The sequence below is a fragment of the Amia ocellicauda genome, chromosome 9 (assembly GCF_036373705.1).
Source record: "Amia ocellicauda isolate fAmiCal2 chromosome 9, fAmiCal2.hap1, whole genome shotgun sequence".
In the NCBI taxonomy this organism is placed as follows: domain Eukaryota; kingdom Metazoa; phylum Chordata; class Actinopteri; order Amiiformes; family Amiidae; genus Amia; species Amia ocellicauda.
The window spans coordinates 28,254,872-28,281,690 of NC_089858.1; the positions used below are offsets into that span (position 1 = coordinate 28,254,872).

Below are 26,819 nucleotides of genomic sequence, written 5' to 3' on the forward strand. Positions count from 1 at the left end.
TATAAACCCTATGTGAAGAAGATCAAGCATGGACCCACTTAGACGTTCAACTATGAGGACAATTCATATCACGCATGTAAGTCTACAACCAAAATATTAAGAGGACTAGAAGTTCTTGGATGAGCATCGCAATATCCCGCTCTCATTCCAACAAAAAAAAAACATGGGTAATCTAAATAAGAGAAATCAAAGTCGAAGACTGAAAGAACCCAGGTGTGAGTAACATTTGTATCCTGTTAGGATATTATATACTGGTAATTGAAGACGTACCGAACACCAACGTAGCTTCTGTCACACAAGTATGCAACATTCCACTGGTAACCATTCAGACACACACATGCAAATACACACACAGATTCAACCCCGACATAGGCTGTTCCTGAAGGTGACTTTAAAGCGATTGCATTATTTCCACAGTAGAAGAAAAATAAAATGGCTTAATATGAGATTGGTAGATCAACATTACCCTTATAAGCATTATAAATGATATCTTGTTTCCTTCTTGTATTATTGGTTATCATACACACTAAAGTAAACTGTTTTCTCAAAGCTGTTTCCCCAGCTCATTATAATGATACCAATTTACTTTGCGCCTCTCCTGGGAATGTATTGAACTTCCCACAGAAAATACACCGTTAGTTGCTGTGGAAGTACCTTTGAAACAAGACCATTCATTCAGAGCCACGTCTCTATAAATGTCTGCTTTGCCTTTCATTATGTCCTCACTTGAGATGGTGTACAAGTAAACAGCAGTGTTTTCGTCTGTGTGTGTCCAATGTGCGCACTTGATAAAAATCTGTCAGTGTGATCTCTGTAATCCTATCCATACATTTGGGGATTTGCTGTTGTTTTTTTTAATTTAAAGGCAAAGAAAAACCTGGACATAGTGTGAGTAGCACATATCTTATAAACATATGTGTGACTGCTTAACAAAACACACTCTAACACGCATATGCACCTTTTATACTCACATGCATGCACACACGCACACTCCCACACACCAAAACACACACCTACACTGAAGTCAATAGACTTGGGACTGATTAAATTGATGAAAAGGTAACATTAAGCAGTACAAAAAAACAATTGTGATCTCTTATTTAGTTTCCTAATTGAATTTTCAATCTGGTTCAAAGCCATTCCCTGGTCCATCAGTTATAATCACATATGGTTACAGACTCACAGAGATGATAGCCCTTACAGGAATTTTGAAATATGGTTATAAAAGCTGTCCTTTCAAGCATTTAATTAAACTGCACTCTTTTAATTTTAAAATGTATTATTCCCTTCCCCACTGATGATATCATCGCCAACCTTTTATCTCCCACATATCTTTGGCTACCCAGATGAGCCGCCTCGTCCTGCCTGTCAGAATTAAACAGCCAGTGAATTATTATTTCTCCTCATTTGTTTCTCAGCAGAGAATGTTTTATTTATTTTTGGCTGAGTTTTGCTAATGACCTAATGGTGCTCTGAAATTAAACAGCGTTATCATTTTCGGTTGCCATTAGGGCAGAGAAAAAAGAAAAAGACAAAAAGAGGGAAACAAATTACAGCTCTGAGTGTGTATTCTGAAACTAAACAAACCTATATGAGAAAATTACAGCTGTGGAGTTTGAGTGCTGTGGTCTTCCAAAGTCTCCCACTTTCAAATAGCATTTTAATTTGGACTACCTGCTGGGGTTTTACACTGAAGCACATTTTCTTTATATATAGTATTTATAAGTGAGAGTAAATTAGTTGTCTGTTGTAGCCACAGGAGCTGAGCATGCTATTCGTTATAATGAAAACATTTGGGAGGGATGAACTATAAAACACATATAAAAAAAAAAAGGCAGTCAAATTAATTTAAAGAAACAGTGCCAACATACACAAGCTGGTAACTGCAGGGAGGCCACTTCCAACTGTAAATGACACATGCTTGTAAAAGATGAAAATGAAAGATCTAGAAGCTAAGCATTGTATGAATGTTTCAACAAAATCATTGCACTTACTTGTACAAATCCAAAGTAGGGAGTTAGCTAACATGGGCCGTATTAAATAAAAACTTTGACCCACCCGCTAATACCAAACTACAAACCTGTACATCATAGTGGTTACATTTATGATTAGAAGAAAGTGGCATCTTAATAAAAATGAAGCAGCAATTGAGTACAGTTCTGTACTTTTCTATTAGCGGGTGGGTCAAAGTTTTGATTTAATCCGGCCCATGATCTCTTTTAAAGTGGGTGCTTTTTAATGTTTATTAGGAGTTATTTCTGTTTTTGTCTTTTAATTTTTTTTAATAGTTGTGGCTCTTCAGCTCTAATTTATACATGAAAAATATGAATAGCCATCGTATGGAAAACAGACAAAGTTCACATGAGATTATTTGAAAAAACTACATCTGTGGTTTGAAAAGGGCAACGATCAACATATGACTGATCTTGGTGAGGTTTCCAAATGGGTTAAACTTTAAAGGTCTTTCTGTTGTTATAAACTGACTCCCAAGTTTAAAACAATGAGAAAACCATCAAATAAGTATATTGTTTTAGTAAGGCATGAGATGTTGATGGATACCTTATTGTTCCTTTGAGACAAATCCATTATTTAGAAAGAGAAGGAAAATGGAAATACAGAAAAAAAGTGCATGTGGGCACTATTATAAGGGATGAAAGGAATTGCAAAAAGACTTTGTAAAATCCAAAATGTACTGATCAACTGTTTATAATTAAGGGCCTTTAAGAAAAAAACAAAAACAGCATAAAGTATGGGAGTTAAATTTTCATAAATTATAGTTTGCATTTCTGTAAAGTCTCATGACATCTGAAGTTAAAGTAAGTGCAAATTAGTTCAATTTTACTGTCTTAAAATAGAGCTGGTAGCCTACAATTTAATGCTGTATTGTATCTTGAATATGAATTAAAATCCCTGACCCTGACCTAATGCTGAATCTGTCTTGCCAAAGTAGAGCACTTACTCCCAGCTGAAGAGTAGCAGAATCCCAGCTAAAGAGAAAACTGGAGCAGATATTATATATTCTATGCATTACAGTCATATTAACATACTAAACCATAAGTGAAGGAAATATCTAACACTTCTGGGACAAAAATAATAAAATAAAAGATTTTTCAAACATCTTTATGTGAATAACGATGAAGAGTATTATAACATCATCTCACGAGACCGACTTTGATATTCCATTCAGATCACTGGTTTGAGAGAATACCATTTCATGTATTGTGTAATGGTATAGGTATCTCGAAGTAATGTACTATACAGCTGTGGGCCAAAAGGTTGCATATAAATGGGATTAAATCCATTGAGCTGTATCAAGAATGTAACAATGTAATGAGACTGTGAGTCACTGTTTCCTCAGGACCCCGCCTATAGAGCCCTGGCATTGTGTCCACCCCACACAGTGCAGCGAGGGGCTGGGTCTTTGATCACTGTTATGTGCCTGCTCAAATACTATCTTTTGCCACGAACAGGACCACGGACAAGGTTTCTGTGGATCAGGACCACGGACAGCACAGCCAGGCCTCAGTGGATCAGGACTGTACTTTATTTTTGCACTTTGTATTACTCTTATGTTTTTTTAGTTGCCCTGGATAAGGACATCTGCCAATAAATAAATAACAACTTAGGACCGCACAGCCAGGTCTACGGACATCACTGTGGGGAAAACACTCTCAGTGCAGCAGAGCAGCCCCACCTCCTGCCCTGGACTGAAACCAGGTGCAGCTGCTCAGTGAGTCCGATATTTAACCCCACCCTGGGCTTTCTCTGTCTTAGTAGTTAGTGGCAGACAGAAAGAGAAGGAGGGTGGCTAGAGAAGCAACCACAGGAGAAAGAGAGGAACAAACTGACTGGATTGATTATTGGATGACGAATTGCACTGGCTGGTGACCCTGAACAGATTAGTTTGGATGACTACAACCCTGGTAACAACCCCTGGAAAAAAAACTGTTTGCTTGTTTGCTGTGTTGTTTTTGTTATACCTGGGAAACAGCTTAGCTGTCGAGGGCTAACTAGTTTTTGTGTGTAGCAGACTATCCCATCTAAAGATAATGCTTCTACAAGGAGCTAGGTTGTTTAACTTTCTTTTCATTTTCCAGAATTGAAACAAACAAAACCACCTGTGGTCTGTTTTACACTATTCCTCTCCCTCAGTCCTGTGTTTTGACATTGTTCCCCACCTAGTCATCATGGGCTACAATAGCCCAACCCCACAACATCTATCTATCATAAAATTATGTGATTCCAGAAGATGAAATATGGAAATGATGCAATCACAGTGGAGATCCTAAATATAGCTGGAGAAGAAATGGTGATGATTCTGGCCAAGGTTTTCTCAAAATGTCTCAGAAAAAACACCAGAAAATGCAATAACAAGAAGGAAAACAAAGAAGATCTGAAGAACTATAGGCCCATTAGTCTACTTCCCATCTATTACAAAGTATTTACAAAGATATTAACGAATCAACCAAGCAAACAAGCAAGATTCAGAAGTGGATATAACACGATGAATAATATACAAGTTATATAAAAAGTATTGGAACGATGCAGAGAATGAGCTTCCTCTGTGCCTGGTATTGTTTGACTACGAGAACACATTTGATTCAATATATACAAACGGTCATGAGAGCTCTAAGAAAGTGCATTTAGAAGAGACCACATGCTGATGAAAGGAAATCTACCTACTTGCCTGAAGAGAAAGGAATCTGATCAGTGCAGACTGCCAGTGCTCATCTAAACATATATATATATATATATTTATATATATATATATATATATATATATATATATATATATATATAAACAACAATGGGTCTACGGTAGGTTGCTCAGACCATTTGGAAAAGGTTCAACAAGGTCTGGGGCTCTAATGCTTTCAGCTTCCAGTCTGGCCAGTGTGGGAAGCCATGGCCACTTCCCCCATTACTGAGGAGACTTTCCTCCAGTAATATATTGACAATGATTAGAGAGGAGGATGATCATCATGACCTTGATTCTCATCTTGACTGCTGTGCAATTCTTTGCTCGTCAGTCTACTTAAATCTTCAATTGGAAAGCTGCACTCAATTGAGACCTCAGGGTGCAAGCCTCATCTCTAAACAAGGACTAGAGAGCACATAATCCCTATGCTGTGAAGCATGCAAAGGCTTCTGATGTCATTTTGGGCTGATTTTTAAATTTTATTGACAAAGTCTGTTTCCTGGCCATATCGTATTATAATCTACCATCACCTTCAGCCCTTGCACTGGTCTGTGTTTCTGTCCGTCAGCTGTCCCCTTCCCACTTACTTCTACATACTTCATCTGATGACAGATACTAGCAGAATGAATGGAAGAACACCCTTTTCACACTGTTCATTTAGTAATCCCCATTTAAACATATATTTATTATCAAATGTGATTTGCTGGAAACATTAACTTCTCTCACGTGAAAAGGGTATTCATCCATGACCGTGGGCCACTAATGTGCTTTATTGACAGTAAATTTAGATTGTAAATTATGTGCCAGATATTGTGCAACATCTAGAGAAGCATAATGTACATTTTTTTCCACTAGACTAAATTTGCAGGAACCATTCATGTTTATTTCTAACTCAGTGTGTCACATAATTATTACTTTTTTGACTTTCCCGAAATGTGCGCAGACAAGGATAAATCAGACTGTGGTTGCTTTGCTTTATCATTTCGATGCTAATCTGATTTACAGCACAGTCACAGTCATTTTTTTTCTTTAAGCCACTGAAACCATGCAGGAGACGTCACTTTGAAGTTTGGCTCCATTAAGGGGTTACTGGTTAAGAAAGGGGAACAGCGAAATTTCTGGCAGTGTGTCATCAATAATGTATATTATTCACTCCAAGCCTTCTGAAGAGGGCTAAGCAATAACTGTGCTGCTTGAAAGTATGTGAACCATACATGGGATGATCTTTATTTTAATTTATTCTACACACATTACCTTATACAATCTCTATCTTATGTTTTGATGAGGATAAACTGAATAACAGACACACAAAAAATATATCGTTTTATTATTTACTGAACCAAACATGTAAAAAACTTGAGTGCAGAAGGAAGTAAGCCTTTTTATTCAATAAATAAATTGTGGTACATTATTTAGCAGTGATGACTTCAACCAAACGTTTCCAATACAGATCACTTTCTCAGATTTCCTAAGACTTTTTTTTCCCATGCCTCCTAACAGAACTGCTTCAGTTACTACAAGGAGGGCTGCCTTGCATGAACAGCCCATTTCAGGTCTTGCCACACAATTTTTACTGCGTTGCAGTTTGGACTTTGATTTAGCCAATCCAAAACACAAAATGGCTTTCACCATTCTTTGGTAGATTTGCTGGAATCATTAGGATTGTTGTATTGTAATATTAATTTTCAGCACAACGGATGGCCTGACGTTCTCCTCCAGAATAGTTTGGTATAACTCAGAATTCATGGTTTTCTCAACAACGGCAAAGCAGTCCCACGCCATGACACTCCCACCACCATGCTTCACAGTTGGGATAAGGTTATATTGGTGGTGGTATTAATAATAACTATTTATTCAGTGCTGTCCTTGCTAGTATGTAAAGTGCTTTACAGACAGTTCAGGGGATATATACAGGGATTAATTTAGGGTTGCCACACCAAAGGCGTTGAATACTTACGCAATCATGACGTTTCCAATTTATGTCATATTAAATCTCGATTTACTTCCTTCCATTTGTTCTTGCTGTGAATGTGTGGAGTAGGCTGTGTATTTAACACATTCATTCCTATTTCAAAGTGTGATGGCTGCAAGCTTTAAAGCAACAAAATGTCTGTGTGTATATATATATATATATATATTAGGAAATAAGCTTTCCATTTCCTCTTTGCAATAAAATAATAGTAATGGCCAAAATGGTGCTGATGAATAGATGTCTTCAGAAGTGATTGCTTCAGTCAGAGATTAAGTTCAAGCACTACTTGTATGAGCTGGTGAGTTGATCTACTGCCTGCTGCTTTTGAACTGAGTGACTTTTTTTTCTTCCTTGGGAATGCAAATACAATACATTAGAAAATGAGACAGGTTTAGAAACACTTAAGAAGCCATGTAGGTAAAATAAATAAATAAATCAACCCTCTCAGTTATGTCAGACAGTATATATCCGTGGCTGCCACAACCTTTAGATGGTTCAGGATTAATAAAGAAAGCCTGGAAAGCCCACTGCTGAGCTGGGATTGTCATTTTGCTGTGACAATTAAAGTTAAACTTTTTAAGGGCGAGGGAAACTAGACCTCTAGAGCACCAGGCCACTGGTTTTCAAAGTGTGGTTTATACAGTACCTTTTCTGTTGGACATGAATTAATGTTTTACTTATTTACTTTAAACAACCATGATTAAATAAAAGCAACATTTTCTGTTTGATGATTAAAAATATTATATTTAATTAACAATACTTTATAAACCACTCCCACTTAGCTGCTGCACTCTGCTTAACAGCCAATTAACAATGCAGCAACATTTGTCTCATTACGATGGCAGATGGGAGAGGAAGAGGTAAATGCAGTGGTGGTTTAAGGGCTATGTAGTGGTGGTATATGATCTAAATACCCACTGAAAATAAAGCAATGGCTGTGTTAAAATTAATGAATAAATAAATAGTCTTCCAGTTATTTGAATAATATTGTATTACTGGTATTTAGAGAAAAGCAAATGCTTTCTGTCATCAGGAGTGGGGGGCTGGGTGGTCTGAGGAAACATTTGCATCAGTCCAGAGTAACCAATGTGAAATCAGTAGAAATAGAAAGTCAATTAGTCAGATTGTTCTTTCAAAAGATCCCCATTGCCTACAGACTGATACATTCAATAAAATGCAACAGATTGATAATGGATTGATTCTCTGATCTCTCACTTTCATATTTGCCACTGAAAACCAGACAAGCCTATTCCCCTTGTTTTCTCTCTCAAAATCAACATTGTTTGCTCAGCTCAGAAACCAAACTACATTTTCTCTGGGGAAGTCAAATTATTGAAACATGCATCATACCATTTACACGGGGAGAAGTCCACAAACAATGCGAGCACTGTGGTGTCATACCGCGATGCTTATTTTTCATTAGAACAGCCATTACAAAAGAAATTGCTTATTGCTAGCTTGAGTGAGGTTGGATGCCCCTGGCTTCAATTTTTTTTTTTTTTCACAGCAGCAAAATGGTTTTAAGAAATAACCTTACAATGGTTCATGAAATGTCATCGTACATCCCAGTGCCAGACATACTGAGAAACTCATATATATGTGAGAAGAGTTGCATCATACAAAACATATATATTAAAAAAGGAGAGGTTGGATACATTATCGTCTCTATGGATAGGCTTATTTTGTCGCACTGTAAAGCAAAAGGTGGTTGCTTAGCAATTTTCAGAACTACACAGATTGAGAGCATTGCTGACATGAAAGCCTACCTGTAAAGACAACATTGCTTAGCACAGACATACTGTAATGGAGGTAATATCTACCACCAAAAAAAAGGACAGAAATTTGAAAATTACTCTCCTAATGTGCTGCAAATTATGTCTCATCTCTGCTGTGTACTATTACTGTAACATAAAACACCTTGCTGATAAACTGTTTTTAAAGATGAACAGGCAGTTATTATAGGAACCCCAGGCAGAGTGAAAGAGTATATGACACCAGAGCATCAACATGTTTCTCTTTGACTAGAAAAATGACATCAAACAAAAGCACTGCCTAGCTACATTTATTTTTACAATGGAAATGCCAATATCATACCACAGAAGGTGCATTGACCTACTTCTGGTCTTTAAGTGATCATCATTTACATATATAAGCCTAAAGCAAATGGAAGAATGTGCACTTTCTTGCATTATACTGATAGAATCAACCCAATATTGTGAAGCATGGTAGATCCTCAATAGCCACTGTCTTGAACACTACCCCAAAGTGAAGAATGCAGCAATCACAAGAATTAGTCCAAAACCTCATCAGTGTGTGGAAGATCATTTCTCATGGTTGATTATGTAGTGTGCAATAACAAACTGCCAACCTGACTCAATCCAAGTCCTGAGCAAAGAGTGAAATAGGTTTTTAACAATGTAATACATCCCAATTAGTCCCACTCTCCCCTAGGATAGATACAATTCCCAAATAGTCCATTAGAAGCTTGTTTCACAGTTTTGACATACTATCTGTCACTCTGTAGTATTCCACCACACTTTGGCGAGATATTAGCCATCAAGGAATACTGATGAATAAGACAATCACCTTTGAGCAAGATTGCACCTTGTGCCTGAAGGAATCAGTCCATACCAACATGAAAAAAGGCATGATAATGGGATATTTGTACAACACTATAGTTTGTGTATCTCCTGTTAAATGTGCACATTCATATTTTCTGTGTCTGGGTAAAAAAAAAAAAAGGAAAAACTGAGAAGTGGGGAACTGTATGATTGTTATACCACGTAAAGACTTAAATCTAGTACTGGAGTTCTTAGTTTTTAGTGACACTCATTTGCTTTCCCTGTTCACTCTGTGTCTGTCAGTGCTTTCAGAAGCTGAATTAGTTGGAATGATTCACTAATGTGGCAAATCCTCTATGAGGGAAAAACTAAAACACACCAGAGCACCAAACGAACGTCAGTGAGATTCTCAGCAAGTAAGAGTTTCTGGTCGTTATAAAATATCTACTAAAAAAAGAAAAGAAAAGCCAAGCTCATGACTTTAAATACGGTTGCTGGTGTCCTTGTGTACTAAAATATTAAATTAATGTATTGAGTGTGTTTGCAAGGCATTAAATACTGCCCAATAGGATCATCTGCAAGACTATCATATCCTGATTTTATCCTGGTTCACAACTGATTCTCATGTTACACACAGGGTACAAACCGAAAGAGTTTATCCCAACCTCCTAAAACAACTTTCTCCATCTTGATTTGTATTTGTTAATCAATAAAAGTAGAGCTCCAGAACAGGATGAAGCACACCGATGGTCGGCACTTAAAGCTAATAAGCAGGCCTAGCGTTTTCAGGAATTTCCCTACACTTGGAACTGTTTCCATTTCCCAGCTTTGTTTCTTGCCTGCTTGAGCTGTTTTGTTATTCATTAAGTCCCTATGCTGAATAAAAGTGGTTAAGCCTGCAGATAGAGTGAAACAATTTCGAAAAGAGGTGCTGCAGGTGGATGGGAGAAAGCTATTCAGTTCAGTTTGCAGCAGTTTTTCCGACTATAGCAGAAACCCGTTACTTTAATCTTTACCGCTTTATTAACTGAACTGCCAGCTCGTCCCCCCACAGATTCAAAGCGGCTGACAAACGGAAATGGAAAGTGCTTACTCTAGCTGGAAAAAAACTTAAGTTATTCAGTGGTTGAAAAAGGGTGAAAATCTACAATTATTTAGGAATGTTTTACACTTCATACTGTGAATCAAACTGGAGGAACAAAAAAAGGTGTTTGTCTTACGTTAGGTTTGTTTGTGAATATTTAACTATGATTAATAACTTTTAAAAACACTTTAAATAAATTCACGATACTGAAACCATTTGTGGGTATAATGTTACATGTAAAACGTTTGTTGTATATTAATTAACAAATCTTGAAATCTGCAATAATAAATCTATGACTTACTGCTTCCTGGAATACAGCATCAATACTTTTGGAATTTTAAATTTTCTTGGAATACTTTTGTGTACACTCAATGCTAGAATACCTTATATAAACAATATTTCTTGTTTATTTCATGTTAACATATATATTTTTCCCTTTCCTCTACTCTGACGAAAATAATTCAGATGTTCGCCATATTCGATCTGTGCTAATGTTGTTTTATTTGTACCCCTGGCAATGGCCCAGCTGGCGGTATTGAAAACAGGCAAAACGACCTAGTTACAGACACCTTTTTCCATGCATCGTCATCACTTAATTCAAACTCCCCAGAGAACACAATTGAACTCTACAGTGATTAATAGCTTTCTGTGACATTTTAATTAAGGAACTGCATCTCCAAATCCATTGAAAGGCAGCTTGATAAACAAAAATAAAGTGGAAACCAAAGGCCGTACAAGTGTGGCAGTATGACAGGTGATATACTGTTACATGATGAAGCAATAGCAAGCCAAGTACTTAACCCACTATTCTACATCTGTATCAAATAGCTTAGTCTGTTTGGTATAGCTCCACTACTGTAGAATGAAATAAATGCAAAACAAACGACTGATATAAAAATCTTCAGTGAATGTGTTTTTGTAAAATGAGAGCAATAGAATTGGAAGCTGAGAAAATTATGAATATATTCTTGTCCATCACATTACTCTGGTGGTTAGTTGCTTAATGACCCTATAATAACCATGCACACAGTATCAATGCTTGGGGGTTGCAATGGTACAGGTTGAAGTAATCGGCTATTTAGGAAGCAGAAACATGAATTGGTCAAATTAAGCACATAATGACCTCAGTGAAGGAAATGAAAGGTTAGATGGAAACGAAGTCCACGAAGAGGGTATCGGTGTTCGGTCCTCAAACATCTCCAAAGCATGTCTAAAGATCCACGCCAATCTCCCACCTGTCTTTTAGGAGGGCTTATGCAATAAAAACAATGGGATTGAGAGAATCAGTGTATTTCTGAAAATATCAGGACTCCCACTTTACCGATCAGCTGGACGCCAGTCATGCTGAAATGAAATATCTTTGTCACAAGGCGCTGTTCATGAAAGCATTTTACATTACTGGAGGAGCTGTCGTGTTAGTTGTGTTCTGATCTCAAAGGGACCGTAGGATTAAGATGCATTATTAAATTTCCTGGACTACAATAGGGAGGGTCAAGGTGAAGCAATAATTCAGAGATGCTCTTTTAGACACCCAAATATTTTCTTCCAAATGGTTCCCATCTTTTATGTATAGAGCCCATGGCCTTTACACATCCGCAGCCTCTGACTGCATCAAGAGCGTCTGGGCTCTGAGCAAGTAATACACCACCTATGCCAATGTGCAAACTAATGTCATGAAAAACGATTGTGTTGAACATTACTCAGAGCTGTGAATCATGCAAAGGTTACAGTATGTGATGTAGAAGACAAAGTGTTTCAGCATTGCCACAGTGCAAACTCAGTGTTACCCAGGGGTGGTTAGTAACGAAATAGAATTCATTAACTACAAAACTTAGGGGATCTGTACTTTATGTTCAAGATACTTTTACTTTTCATCAAGAATATTATATTACATTAGAAAACATTGTGCTTTTACTCCACTATATTCCCCAGGAGCTTCTCTGTTACTCGTTTCTTCATTGCACTGCCTCGATTGGGTGGAGAGCACAGCAACATGCAGTAAGCGTCTGCTAGTTTGGGTGATATAATATGCCGATACCCAAAGAGACCATATTGATGTTATCCAGTCAACATAATGAAACCAGTAAAAAACAAGTTACTGGTTATTGCTCATAATTCAAAATATGGAGTCATCAATGCCCTTATCTCGGCAACCTATAACCTACATTTATATCCTAGCCTTTAATCCTGTCTAATTTATGGTATGCAATTCTGTGTATTTATGTTTAAATACCTTGAGATGCTGTGTCATGAAGTATGTATATGCATGTTTTCTAGATGTAACCACTTGACTTTAGGTAGCTGGCTTTATTCAGAATGAGAGAATCTAATTTGATGGGCTGAATCTTACTCACAGAATCTTCTAAAGTTGTCTGAATACATGCATGCATACTTGTTGATAATTCAAATGCACAGGATACGTGACACAGGTCACTATAAATTGAATTAGGGTAGCTTTTACAAACCTGACGGTTCAAACCTGAACATTCAGAGAATCTGTGGAAAACTGTCTACTGTCTGCTTCAAACACCAGATATGTTATGGCAAAGCTGATGGTAAACTGAATAACCCATAAGAAAAATTGTAAAACTTATAAATGTCAGATTTTCTTTAGTATTGGAGCATGATTCTTGCTTCAATTACTGTCACTTTGTAGAATGCATTTAGGAGTTTAGTAATGTAACTGTTGACAGATATTCTATTGATGATTACTCTTCGATTCGATTTTGATTTGTTATTAAAAGGATGGAGTTTTGTTACTGAATGTTCATGTTTATCAACCATGGAACACTATCAAGATTGTGAAGAATGCAGGAGGCTCCTGGACCTGTTAATACGTATCTGTAACCTAGTATTTGTGGATGTTGTGCTTTAACAGATTTTTTTTTTAAATCATTCACCCAAATTTTGAAAATAATGGTTACCCGGAACTTAGAACCTCTACCGATTTTATTACAAATTGCAGAAAAACACTGCCAAGCGGTGGTAGTCTCATAGCCTTCTAGCTAGCTAGCTACACATTTTGGTAAAAATATTATGGATTTGCTACACTAAAGCCATAGTGTTTCACAGCTGAGGAAATCTATAGATTTTTTTATAGACAATGTCTGAATCATGTGTGCTATTATTATAACAGTAATACATCTATTATTTAATTATTTATTGAACTATTATTTGAATACCTGATCTGATATTGAAATGTATATTACTGCAGGTGTGCTAGTGGTGCCCCCACTAAATATACCTGGTGAATAACTCGGGGTAACTGCAGGTTTCTATGGGTAGGATTTAATATTTGCATTTATTTATTTAGTGCTTTTAAGAGATGATACCTTTGTACTTTTACTCAAGTAGGTTTTTTGAAGAATACCATGAGTACCCTGGTGGCATACTACCACAAAATGACTTGATGCAGTTCCACATCTTCTACTTTCTCTCATTATGATGTAGCTTAATGTATTTATTTTTTAATTGTTAGTGAGCAATTCTAAGTCTAAGCAATTTAAGATGTATTAAGAGTAACAGACATTAAATTATTTGTTACCTTTTCAATGCTATCTACGAACCGCTACCAGAAACATAAATGTTTGCAACCATATGCATAATTGTTTACCCTAGACACAGTTGAAACAATCAACACAACAATTAACTAACAATTAACATTCAATTAATTACCTACATTAACATTTATTACCAGACTGTTAATCAATCCATTCCACCTAAAATCATGCTTGAGACATTTCAGTCCAGATCTCAATCTTTCAGTATAGCATATAGACTAAAAAACAAAAGCTTTTTTCTGCAGTTTGTTTGGACTGTACTGATATTTCCACCAGTCAGTAAACGAGCACTTCACAGGGAGGGATACACTTCCATCTGAATAGCAGCAGTAGGAAAGTAGGCCTCTTCATTGGGAAGTCAAATGCTTGTAAGTTTGGGATTCGCTGGAGATGGGGCCAAGCTACTGTTGTCAGAGGCACTGTTTATACACATTTCTAATGAGGGTAGTCCTCTAGCGTGTAATTAGATTACAGAACCATTCAGTCAGTGTGGGAAAAACCCTTGCTGCCTCAGAGACTGCTCTTTTCTTTATAATCAATGACTGTTTATGGTTGTATAATACCAGCAAATTGTTTCCACAGGCAACTCGGGAGAAGCCAACCGTAAATCACCACACCCCTCAGTTTCAATCACTGTAGCTCACTTGAAAACGCCTGTCTGTCTTTTCCATCTTGTCTACTGTACATGCAACCTAGATCTGTCTCCTAACTCCAAACAGCCCCTATTGAAGCATAAATTGCATGCCTTTTAATGCAGTGTATAGGGAGGTTTTCAAGTTTAGTTGTTAAAAAAGGTTGAGCCACCTGCATTCTTATTATTTATAAAAAGAAACAGATTACATAATGTAAAACAGGTACCGACTCATCAATTTGGAGGTCACTAATTTTAATGTTTAGATCTGTGATTAATGGGTATGAAAAGGAAACAGTACACCAATGCAAGCAAATTAAATAAGTATAGAGTTTAAAATAACTCAGCCATAAACATACATATGCACACATAAATTAAAGTCTCTCAGTGAATAGCTTAGCCAACACAAGTACTGCATTTCCGTAAAGTTATGAAATCTGTAAGAAACTCAATAACGGGAGGGGTGACATTCATGTCTCTTTCCATTCAGAGAAATATTGACAAGAGCATTTGTCCATACAGCATAAATGAATAAATAAATAAATAAATATCAGTAAATCAGAAGCACTTTGTATTTGAACAAGACATCTAATTGATATCCAATTAAATGTAGACTTAAAAAACTGGAGTGCTTCTGCACACAAGACCTGATGAGGGCCCCTTTCACTGAGAGCAGGCAATTATGCAAACAGACAAACGAGAACAAAAGCCTCATTAGAAACCGTGTCCTCCAAAACAAATGACTGACAGCTATATACATAGCATTCATTTAGTCTCCTCAGTGAAATGGGAGAGTTAGATAAGAAGCCAGGACCTTGCAATGCTTTATCTGATGACATTTGTACCCCCATGACAATAATAAAGGTAGAGAAATAAAAAATAAATGGAAATATAAATAAACCAGAGTTCGCAAGAAGGCAAAATGCAGATGTTAGATGAAACACAGTGCTCTATAACAAGCTCAACGATGCTAAAAGATGAATAAACAAAGTAGAACAATACTGAAATATCGCTTTGCAACATGGCAGGCAACCAGTTCGCACCATGAGACGAAGGAGCCATGGGGTTGCCTGTGCATTAGCAGCTGTCAATGTACAGATTAGGATGTCGGTTACATAATGCTTTTACAACAAATTTGTCAAATTTAAAATTGCACAATTTCTAATTACCATCAAGTTGAAAGTGCAAGAGGCGAACATGAATGCATCACTATATATTCCATGTGTATTCAGATCATTACCCTTTGTCTACATCACTGAGCAATACAGCTGAGGGTAGTGGGTGGTTTTGATCATGGTGGCTTGGTATTATTGTAATAAAGGGAGAGGCACAGTGAAGAAGAAACACATGTGACAGTAGCAGCAGTTGGGCTTGTTGGTCACGGAAAAGATAACTTGTGTGTAACTTTTTACAGGATTTGTGACCTGTGGCTCTTGGGGACTGTGGCTCTGTCTAGAATTATAATGTGTGCAGGAAAGTGTTATTGTGGGGGGAATGACATGCATGCTGGTCTGAAATGTGCTCACTTCCTTCACAAGAACGAAGCAGTGGTAGTTCTCAAGACAGGAGGCCTTGGACATGAATCAAGGGAAACAGATTACATTTGGATTCTTTATATGTTGTTTTCTACAGAATGCTAATCCTGACTTCACAGTTAGTGGTGGGTATTTTATTTATTATGGAGCTAGGTTTGTAACTGAACACAACCATTGAGTCAGATTAGATGTTTAAAGGAGCTGGCATCTAAAGCCTCATCTGTCTTGAAAGAGAATACTTTATTTCCTTTAATTTCTCTGTATAACAAGGGTACATGTATTTTCATATGATTCCAGTTGTTGTTGTTTCAGTTATGTGGATTGAACTCCACGAAGGAAAGTATTCTTGATGCTGCAGTATGATTTTACTGGCATTAATTCGACAAGCAGAATAGTGGATGTAGAAACAGAAATTATAGAGAGCAAGCATTCAAGCCTGGTTAACACAAATAAAGCAAGATGTAGGCCATAACACAAATGAAAATGAGCTGTGAGGACATGGGTGATAGCAGGTGAAAGTCCATCTGAAGTGAAGGTATGGGGACCAAGTAAAATATCAGTAATAAGGATTCCTACTGTAAGCACCTGATCTCACTCTGCCTCGCATCATGGCCAGCTACACACTGGCTTCATACGGATATGAAAATGTTAAACTATGATGTGTGAAGCTCTGTGAAAAGATATTGAATATATTTCACTATTAAAATGATATCCAGCTTTCAAAATCATGTTATTTAATGTTATATCGAAGGAAAAATAATGTGCATCAAAACTATTATGTTAGTGTTGTCATTTTGGAGTTTGCAATCTTTCAAAAGCCAGCAAATCCGACATGTTGAGCATTGTGTTTATCCCCACTTGTCATTGTCTTCCAATCTGTAGTCAAAACAATGTGATTATAAAGAGTTTAACACCGACTAAAACGAAAAATAAAAAATAATGAGTAGGTGCGTTTAAAAAAGTTTGAGACTTCTGCCCCTGAGACGCCGTGTTAAAGAGGCTTCATTGTGTTTTCCGTGAAACAAAGGCTTTTTTTTTTTTGATACTGAATAGCAAATAAAGCAGGAAAAGCTTTTTTATGTGGTTTATACATGTTTTTACCAGCAGTGAAGAGAACACCCACAAACTAAAACTTATTATACAAATTATAATTATTAATAACAACAACATCAACAACAACATGGAGAAAATAACTAATCTATGCACACAGTAGTGGTTCTTAATTCAACAGGGATGAATGCCAAAAGAAAAAACATTTTGTAGCTCACAACTTTCTAATGAGGATTAGAAATGACTGTGGTTTGGACCTGGAACCCTTCCTGTTCGATTCTATGCTCAGGTTTGATGCTGACTGTAAATCAGAAATCGGGAACAACAAAACAAACTACCATATGCAAATGAACATGTCAGTGCAATGTCTTTGAATTAATTTTGGATGAAAGGTGAATCCTTCAAATTCAACACAACATGCAATATATCTCAGTTGTTACCATCACTGTGAATGCTTCCTATATATGCGCAAATTCTCACGCAACAACCTCAATTAATTTAAGAAGACCAGATTATGATGTTTGAATTCAGTAGCAAAATATAAGGCACTTGGCGTTCTCTTTCATGAGACTGTAAGTGACACACAAAACTGAACAACTTTTTATTTTTTGCCTGACATTGTATGGATATACTGTACAGCCTAAACATACGCCTTTATACTGTGATTGCTTCCGAAAATACTAGCCAAACAACTATCTATGCAACAGGGTCTTCATTATGGGCTCAAATCCCCAGAACAAACAGACTGATATACTAATGAGGTGACATTATTTAATTACAGGATGGCACCTCTTGGGGGCAAAAGAGTACCAACTAGTAGAGACCAGTATTGCTGCCATGCTGGTTACTGCCCCCCCCACTGTGCAAGTTGTGTCTGGCTCCTGACTGTCCGTTCGATTGTACTGTTACTTTACTCGAAAGGTGTTAAATGTTACAGTCAGGGTGTAAAGACAGCTTGACTACGGGGGAACAAAAATGTCTCGAGCGTAAAACCGGCACAAAACCAACACTCCCTTTCAATATAACCATCCACGCTTCTCTTGGGAAATATAAAGATGCAGCTCAGTGTGAATTCTTCAACAGACAAGACCATTGTTTATGCCACAAAGTTAATTCAAGCCTTTTGTATGAAAAATTGTATGATTTTAGTGCTTAAAATCAAAATGACACAATCATGATAAGTTAATTACGAATATGAAGTGAGATCAATGTAGCAATAGCCCACTGGAATCACTGCATACGTGGCTGCTCTTCCCCCAGTTATTTAATACTTTTCAGCCATGTCATCTCATGATGAATAGCTCTGGCTAAATCACGGCACACACCATTAACAGGGGAAATCCTGTCCCTTTGTCATAATCGGCAGTCACTTTCATCTTGAAAATAACAATTTTCTCAACCTATAATTTTGTTTACCCAATAATTTTGCAGACAGTCTATCCTGACAGCTCTTAATCAGAAACAACCTCTTTTCCTTTGTCAAATTACCTAAAAGGATGAACAGAATGAATGTGCTCATTGCTAAACACATCCCAGTCAAATCCCAATTTATTACTAACCTGAAATTGTTTAAATAAATTAAAATGTTGTTTTTCCTCATGCTACTTGTTCTTTAATAATAATAATAATAATAATAATAATAATAATAATAATAATAATAATAACAATAATAATAATAATAATAAAAACAACTACACTGCATGTGGAGTCTCTCAGTGAAAAGAAAATGCTAACAGATTTGCCATTAAACTTAGATGAGTATTACAAACCCTGTAATTAATATGACTCTGTGGCAGAGCACAAAAATGCTGGAGAATAGTTTTGCTTTTATTACATTTTGACAATATACAAGACGAGAAAATAAAAAGTGCCTGGTCTGAAATGTGTGTTTTGAAAGGAGAGACGGTGGCTGTATTGTCAAGTGATTTTAAAGGAACGATGAAGGTATTGTTTGTGAGATGAGAATTACGACACTGAAGAAAGTGCAATAAGTCAAACAGAATGCTCACACAGGATGTCAATTTTGTCTTGATCTCTAGGTTGCCAGATTCCTACCATTACAAATGTATTATTCTTTGCAGAACAATGGCCCATTACCGTTGCACACACTTCAAAGTAGGGGTAATAATTGATTTGCTCTGGAGAAAAACATCTCTCATGATAATTAACCTTTCAACCTTGGATTCTTTTTTGACCGAAAAAACATTTTACTAAAGGAATCCAATCAAAATAAGAGAAGACGGCAAAGCTTACCGGCATTAAAGATGGTTGCTTTTGAATGCTCTTCCCATTTATCAAATCTCTTGATAACGACTTCTTTTGATACTGCAGAAAATGTTAGGTCAGTGAAGTTAATTTATTCCACGCATTGTCCACTTTTCTGGAACTTCATTACTTTTGTTCACAACACATGCATACTAATAAAAATATAAATGCTTTTTCTTTCTGCCTGAAAAGAGCAGGTTAGTTATCTAACTTGCATCCCTTTCAGTTTGTTTGAAATGTTGTCAAACCTTCTCTAATATGTTCTTGGATCTGTTAGAACAATAGATGGTATGTATTTCATGTTGTATTTGATTGCAAGACTGGTCGCATTATCGAATTCATGTGAATTCACGTAGAGGTCAGGATTAAAAAGAAAATACAATAGTAATCTACAGAAATGTTTAGGTCATCTAATTGATGGAACCAATTTGACATGTTAACTGTTTTTATTCCCCACTGTTTCATTTTTTTTTTTTAATCAACAAAAAAAATGAATGAATTTAACTTCAAAAAATGTATTGAACATTCTAAAGTACAGCATTGCTATTATATAAATACACCATACCATGACATAATGAATACTACAGTAATGTGGCTTCAGTAAACTGATCTTTATGGCTTGATGAAAAATAGTGTCGTAATTACGTTGTGTTCTTTCTCACCATACTGTTTTCACACTATGACTCTGTACCCTTGGATCATTTTGATAAATTGTGTTTCTCGGTAATGTGATGAAGTGATTAGCTTCATGCTTATAAAGAACAAGTAGATTTTAGATCAAGCCAGTCATTTTCTACAAAACGCAGATGAAGACAGAAGTAAAAGTGCCAGTTGATCGGATCCGGTTCTATTAGTTCTCTGTCGGAATTAATTGAGTGTTCCAAGATATGGATGATTACCAACATAACTAAGCTGTACATCACTGTGGAAGGAGCTGTTGCACGAGAAAAGACTACACAATTTATTCTCCAGCCACTAATATTTATTCTGCACTGATTGACCAAATCAAAAGGTGTTTCTGGGGCAACAGCATAAACACAGCGTAGACGGTTGACACGGCTATCAAGATGACTCCCGCACTATGCATTTCTGAAAATGGATAGACAGACAGGATTCTATTAAAACCTTTGAGTTTTGGAAATTGCCTGTAAATCTGATCTTAAGTAGCTAATGTTTTGGTATTTATCTGGAAGCTACTAACCATTCTGTGACAAGCTCAGATTTCCACAGCCAACCACACGATCAAATTGTAAAATGTGCACTGCAGAAGAACGATTAATTTGAATTGGTTAATTACTTTTTACTGCCAGCTCCGGATTAAACTACCTAAGGGATCTATACTTTTGCCAATAGCCCTGAGGAAACTTAAATGAGGTATTAAACATGTTTATTTCAGCATGTCTTTCTGATTCATCAAGTAAAACTTTATAGTCTATTGATCTTGCAGTTGCTCACTCAACAGTGACCCATGAGCTACATAATCTAGCTTTTCAAGTTATTGATTGATATGTGTAACATCCCACCCAGTTGCGGTGCTGGTGGGATGGTCAAGACAGGCGTGACACAGTTTCGGGCCGGTGCTGTGGCAAACGGGAGGCCTGGGTTTTGGTGAACACCGGTGCCAAATCTGTGTATTCAGGGGGGATCTGTGTTGGAGCAGAGAGAAGGGGGCTCTCTATGTGTGTCGCCTGGCAGGGGTGAGACAGGCACTGGGAGAAACAGCCGCCAGGAAATTATGTCCCCATCAGTCCAGGAGATGACCGTGTTGTGGTGAGTGAGCCACGGCAGACCGAGGATGATGTGTGCTCCCGGAATCACAAGGAAGGGGAGCTGTTCTGAATGGAGCAGAGCAATGGACACAGTGAAGGGGCTCGTCTTTTGGGACACCGAACTGGAACCAATGGGCTATCCAACCAGCTAGAAAACCCATTAGTGCTCTGAACAGAGCTAAATTGTTGTTTTATTTTCTATCCGCACAAGGAAAACCCTTCTACTGCTGAACACATTCTCCATGTAACATACTACAAATGTCAAACTTAATGAACATGTTTCTTACATAATTTATACTATGTAAAAGTGTTTGAATTTCAGTGCAGTGCTCTCTGGTAAGACTTCAGTTTAAAAGGTTACACATCATGTTTATAATATTAACAGAGGGTAATTACCTCTATTCATGCTTAATTACTATGTTATTAACTACATATATTTGATATATTATTCCTATGACAAGTTTCCTGTAGTCCCATTGTTTCTAATATGTTGTAAATCTAATGCAATCACTTTCAACATGTCAGCTTGCAATCCAAAGGCACTGGTGGGGGGTACAACTGGCTTTTTAATAACAATATTTTTACCTACCAGGTTATTGGCTGTAATCTAGTAATTTCTGGTTTTACATTTGCAATTACAGTATTTGAACAGCTGATGTTTTCTAATTGATACGAGAGGATGTGATGATAACTACACAAATGCAGATATGCTCATAACAATAGCTAATTACTTTGTCATTGTATGTGTTAATTTATTGCTGTGACTGTTAGGTTAACAAAAACAAACACACAATCTATGTTCTAATAAGAGCATTTTAGGGTTCCTGGGGTTGATACTGTTCTTATTAGAACCTTTTTGCAAAACACTGATCAGTAAAGAAGCTTAAATGTATATTAAATCAACTGCAATCATTATGAAAAAGGGTTCTTAAATGATCCCTTGTGTTTATAACAGACCTTGTGGTTGTTAAACGAACCCTTTGATAAAAATAAAATGAAGAGCCTTCATTGTTTAGAGTGCATGTCCCTAAACATTGTTAGTTCATCTGCTTCTTTAAACACTGATGGTCTTTAGTGCAAACAGCACATCTAAGGTTTTGAAGATCCCCATGATTACACTGTAGAGATTACATGGACGTTGGGTGAATCCTGGCAGATTCCAGATCTTGGCGATGAGGTCTGATCTGCATTCTGAGTGGAAGCTTTAACTGTCTGAGCTACTCAAATGCCCCAGTAAAGCTTCATTGTTGTTGAATAGACAAGACAAACATTTGTCTGGTGGATACTGGTAAACTTGGCAAATAAAGCAAATGCAAAAATGGTGATCTACACATGATACACATTCATTACACAGCTGCATTCGGGAGGATGCTGTTCAACTTGTAATTCGCTGCGACACACCAATGTACCTGTGGACCATCAGTCAGGAAACTGTCTTTTTTATCTAAAAGGAGGGAAAGGGGGTTAGTTTGTTAAGGGGGTTAGCTACTGTTAAGCGATTTGGCAGCACAGGAATCTTTTCACAAGGCACAGTTAGGTCTGCAATAAATATTGAAACCCTTTAGTCCAGGTTATGATGCATTTATAGTGTCTTCTGAAACCCCACATATATTTTTAGTTATGTATCATCCTACATGACAAGTACAGAGCTCTTTGTAGTTGCTTAATATTTACCTTTACACTGAAGTGAAACAACTATTAACATTATATATTTATATGGATATTTGAGTTATACAATTGCTGGCACTACAACAGTGTTATCAATTCACTTTGAATGTGGTGTCCTGGGAAATATGTAGGGAAATAGATTACCCTGTAGTGGAAGAACCACCTAAAGGGAAAGATAGACAGCATATCCCGCCTGTAAACAGTCCATAGTCATTGATGTTGTTAAAAGCTCTTGATTTATCAAATGTATGAGACATAACAAATAAGATGATGCTTATGCCTTTCGACTCATTTGTCTTCCTCAGAGCATCCTCCTCTTCCACTAGAGGGAAATCTATTTTAGGGCTGTCAAACAATATATTTTTGTAATTGCGATTAATCACGTTTAATCAAAATCAAAAAGTCTCAAGATGTTTCTGCTTCTTGATTATGAATGTACAGCAAAAGGTCTCCTGTAAATGCAGTTGGATTATCAGATTAATTTAACTAAACTGAAAAAGTGAATAAAGTTAAAAGCCGCTAAGCCTTTGCAAATTCCTTTTTTTATCACACAGTTCAGAAGTCAATTTCAGCCATTCTCCACCTGCTCTCTCTCTGTGGCCTAGAGAGTAAGTTGAGGAAATTGAGAATGCACAAGAAATACACAGAGAATCGTTTGCATTCTAGCAAGGACCCCCCAGTCTTACAGTAAAGCTAATGCGGTTTCCAAGCTGTCACAAACAAAGCTATTACAGTGTGTCACACATAAGCCATAAGGCAGACACCACTGCATTTCCATTCTGACTCCCTTCAGGACATACTAGCAAATGAATAAAGAAACCGAGAAGTAAGCTTTTCCTTTCAATGTTGTGGCCCTCTTGTATAAAGCACAGAGATGACAACCTTGAATCAAATATTTATCTCGTATCTTGTCTTGTGAATGCGGTATCTTGAGTCTGCATGTCTGCTTTTTATCTGGAGTTTGTATTCCTTCTTCTCTAGTTGGCCTCAAAACTACAGACCACAGGGATCCAAAAAGCAGTGTAGGTGCATGATTGCATACGTTAAAAACTTCAGTGAACCAGACATTGATCATTGAGCAGTGTATTTAAAATACAAATTAAATAAATAATTACTTTCATGAGCTACCTAACACATATTACTAACTATGAGCTGAATATTTAAACACTGTTCTTGAAAGACACCAATCAAAGGCAAGTAAATTACCTTAATCGCCATTGTGCACCCAAATTACAGTTGTTCTTCATGGTTTGCACTCTCTAACCAGTTCGCTAGGGAGGTCTTATGATCTGATAAGCTCAAGCTGCCAACAAACACCAACAGGCTAACGCTTGTATCCTTCGTCACCTTAACAGGCACTCCAACCATTTGGAATCAGGCTGTCATGCCCCCTTAGCAGCATAAGGGAGATATATCCTGATTTGTTTTATCATTTTTCACTGGGAGCATAGATAAGTGTTGAGTTACTGTACAGCTATATTAGAATTTGTCTTCAAGGTAAAGTCAAGTTGGGCATTATTGGGTACAAGATAAAGGCAGGCCCGCACTTCACAGAACAGTCATTCAGACACCGCCATACATCTCTTGGATTTAAATTCATATATGCATACCGCTAAGCATTAAAAAAAAAAAAGCCCATAAAAGGAGCGAGCAAAAAGGGAACAGTATAACATCTGGCATCACTAAGGGGAATCAACAACCCAGAAGAGATGTGTCAATTGATAACCTGAATATGGAGATTTTTAAGTCAAATGCCATAAATCTTAGAGTCTCGGCTGACAGCATAATGCATTCTCGGCTGTCTTTTAATGCGTTACATATCCCAGTGAAAGCAGGTGTTGTATTTACCTACTGCTGACAAAATGCTGAAAAAAATTCCCATGAAGAAGCCAATCATTTTGTGCTCTGCATAAGTGAGGATCAGATCCCAGTGGGCATTTTTAGCTCTCACTATATATTTTATACTCCAGTGTATTCTTCACACGTACCATGTTATAGTTTTATTTTTTTTATTCTGGTATATCTTGTACTGCGTTTTTTCTGTGTAACATATTGGGTGATGTTGTATTGGATTCTTTTCATTTTAGCCATTATGTTCATTCTACAATATGTAACGTGTGCACTTCAGTGTTCCTTTTGAAATGCCGGTTACTTTGATGTACACCTTCCTAAGATTTACTGAAAGAAAAACAACAGCTCACTGCAGTAATGTGGGGTGTCTTATGTACATTAATAGACAGGCTATGACATGCTTGCTTTTTTCACATTAGCAGTGCTTCTGGTATTTCTATATATGTTCAGTCAACAATCTTTAAAACACAAGCTGAATCTCAAAGGAAATTTAGGGAAAATCTGTATCTTCTTGCATCTATACAGATAAGGCAAATTGAGTTTTTATTTTATTTTGTAAATAAACTTTGCTGCCCTCCCAAAAGACAAACCCATTGAAACAAGCCCAAGCTAGCCTTTCTTCTCTGGTTTTACACCTCTCCCTACCATAGGAGGTAATTTCAATTCAGATGTGGAAACCAGGGTCTTAACAGCTCTTAAAAATTGATAAAAATGAATCAAAGCAGAGGTCAGGAGGAAATCGATAAGGAATGCAAAGCACGTCACTTTGGGACCTGACCTGGATGTGTCTCCCAGATTGGACGTGTGCCGTTTGGTGAAGGCCTGAAAGAGGCCACGAGGATTAATGCAAAGAATCCAAATAAAGATGTGCAGTCTCCAGACGGATCAATACCAAGCTAGTTAAAAGTATGTGTCTGTTGTCATGCAGTTATTTAACAAATTGTTGCTGGCATAGCCGCCCACAGCAGCACCGAGAAAGCAAGAGAAAGGTCGGAAACAAAAAAGTCCTGGCAAAATTAGATTCTGCTGGCAGCTATTGCAAAGCAGAGGAGTCTCTCATTTCCAATTTAAGAGTCCCTGTTGGAATTAAGCAAGGGTCGAAATCTAAAGGGCAGTAGCAAGGGCTGAATTTGGGATACAGTTCATCGAGAAGACAGGAGGGGAGATGCCTCCAGGAAACTGCATACATGAACCGGAATCTGTATCAGCAGAACAGCTACAGACGGGCGGCTCAGTGTTTTAGAAACAGTTGCTATGTCGTAAATAAAATAAATAAATAAATAAATAAACAAACAAACAAATAAATAAATATATACATTCACTCACTTCTGTTCTGTTTTCAAGATATTAATTTAACAGTTCCATGAAAGCCCTAGTAAACATCACCATATCTGGAAAGCCCTTCACTCAGATTGTGCTTTTTGAATCATTGGTAGCTCCTTCAAATGCTATGTTAAAGCATTCTGTGGTAGCCATGGGGAAACAAACAAACAAACAAACAAACAAACAAACAAACAAACAAACAAGCAGGAACAAATCTACAGCAGTATTCCTGGCTCATGTACACAGAAACAAAATAGAAAGCTAGAAATAGGCATGCCATCTTTCTGACAGTCTGCTGTTAAACTCATGAGTAACACTTAAAGGTTATAAACTGTGTGTGTGTGTGTGTGTGTGTGTGTGTGTGTGTGTGAGAGAGTCTGAGTGCTTTACGTGCTTCTGTTTAACACACATTCCTTCCCAGAAAAGAAGTCTAGAAGAAAACTAATTTTACAAAGTGTGGAAGCTGTTATCAGACCTCACGGAAAGCCCTCAAATTAGAACCTCTCCCGCAGAGCTTCCAGAAGATATCAAATTTGTATGTTGTCAATTTGATCACAAGAATTTGCAGCCTGCCAACACATAAATACATGCCATGAGGGGTAACCTTTAACACTGCTTCAGCCTCCTATAATACATTTTAATCACACATCCTGTATCACTGTAAATTCAACTATTTTCTTATCGCGATGAATCCAATCAGAGACTAGCACGCCCCCACCATTAAAAATGGTCACATATTTGTTGACCTCTCATTTTCTTTTTGTTTAGTTTTTTCATACAGTAAAAAAAAAAAAGCAATTACCTTTTTAATGTCCACAAAGATACTAAATGTATGCAATGAACATGGAATT

The 26,819-nt window shown here is 37.0% G+C and overlaps 1 protein-coding gene across 1 annotated transcript in view; it reads right to left on the reverse strand.

The window, feature by feature from the left end:
- Positions 1-26,819, reverse strand: part of cdh13 (cadherin 13, H-cadherin (heart)) — a 424,551-nt gene that overhangs the window by 24,511 nt on the left and 373,221 nt on the right. The window lies entirely within an intron of this gene.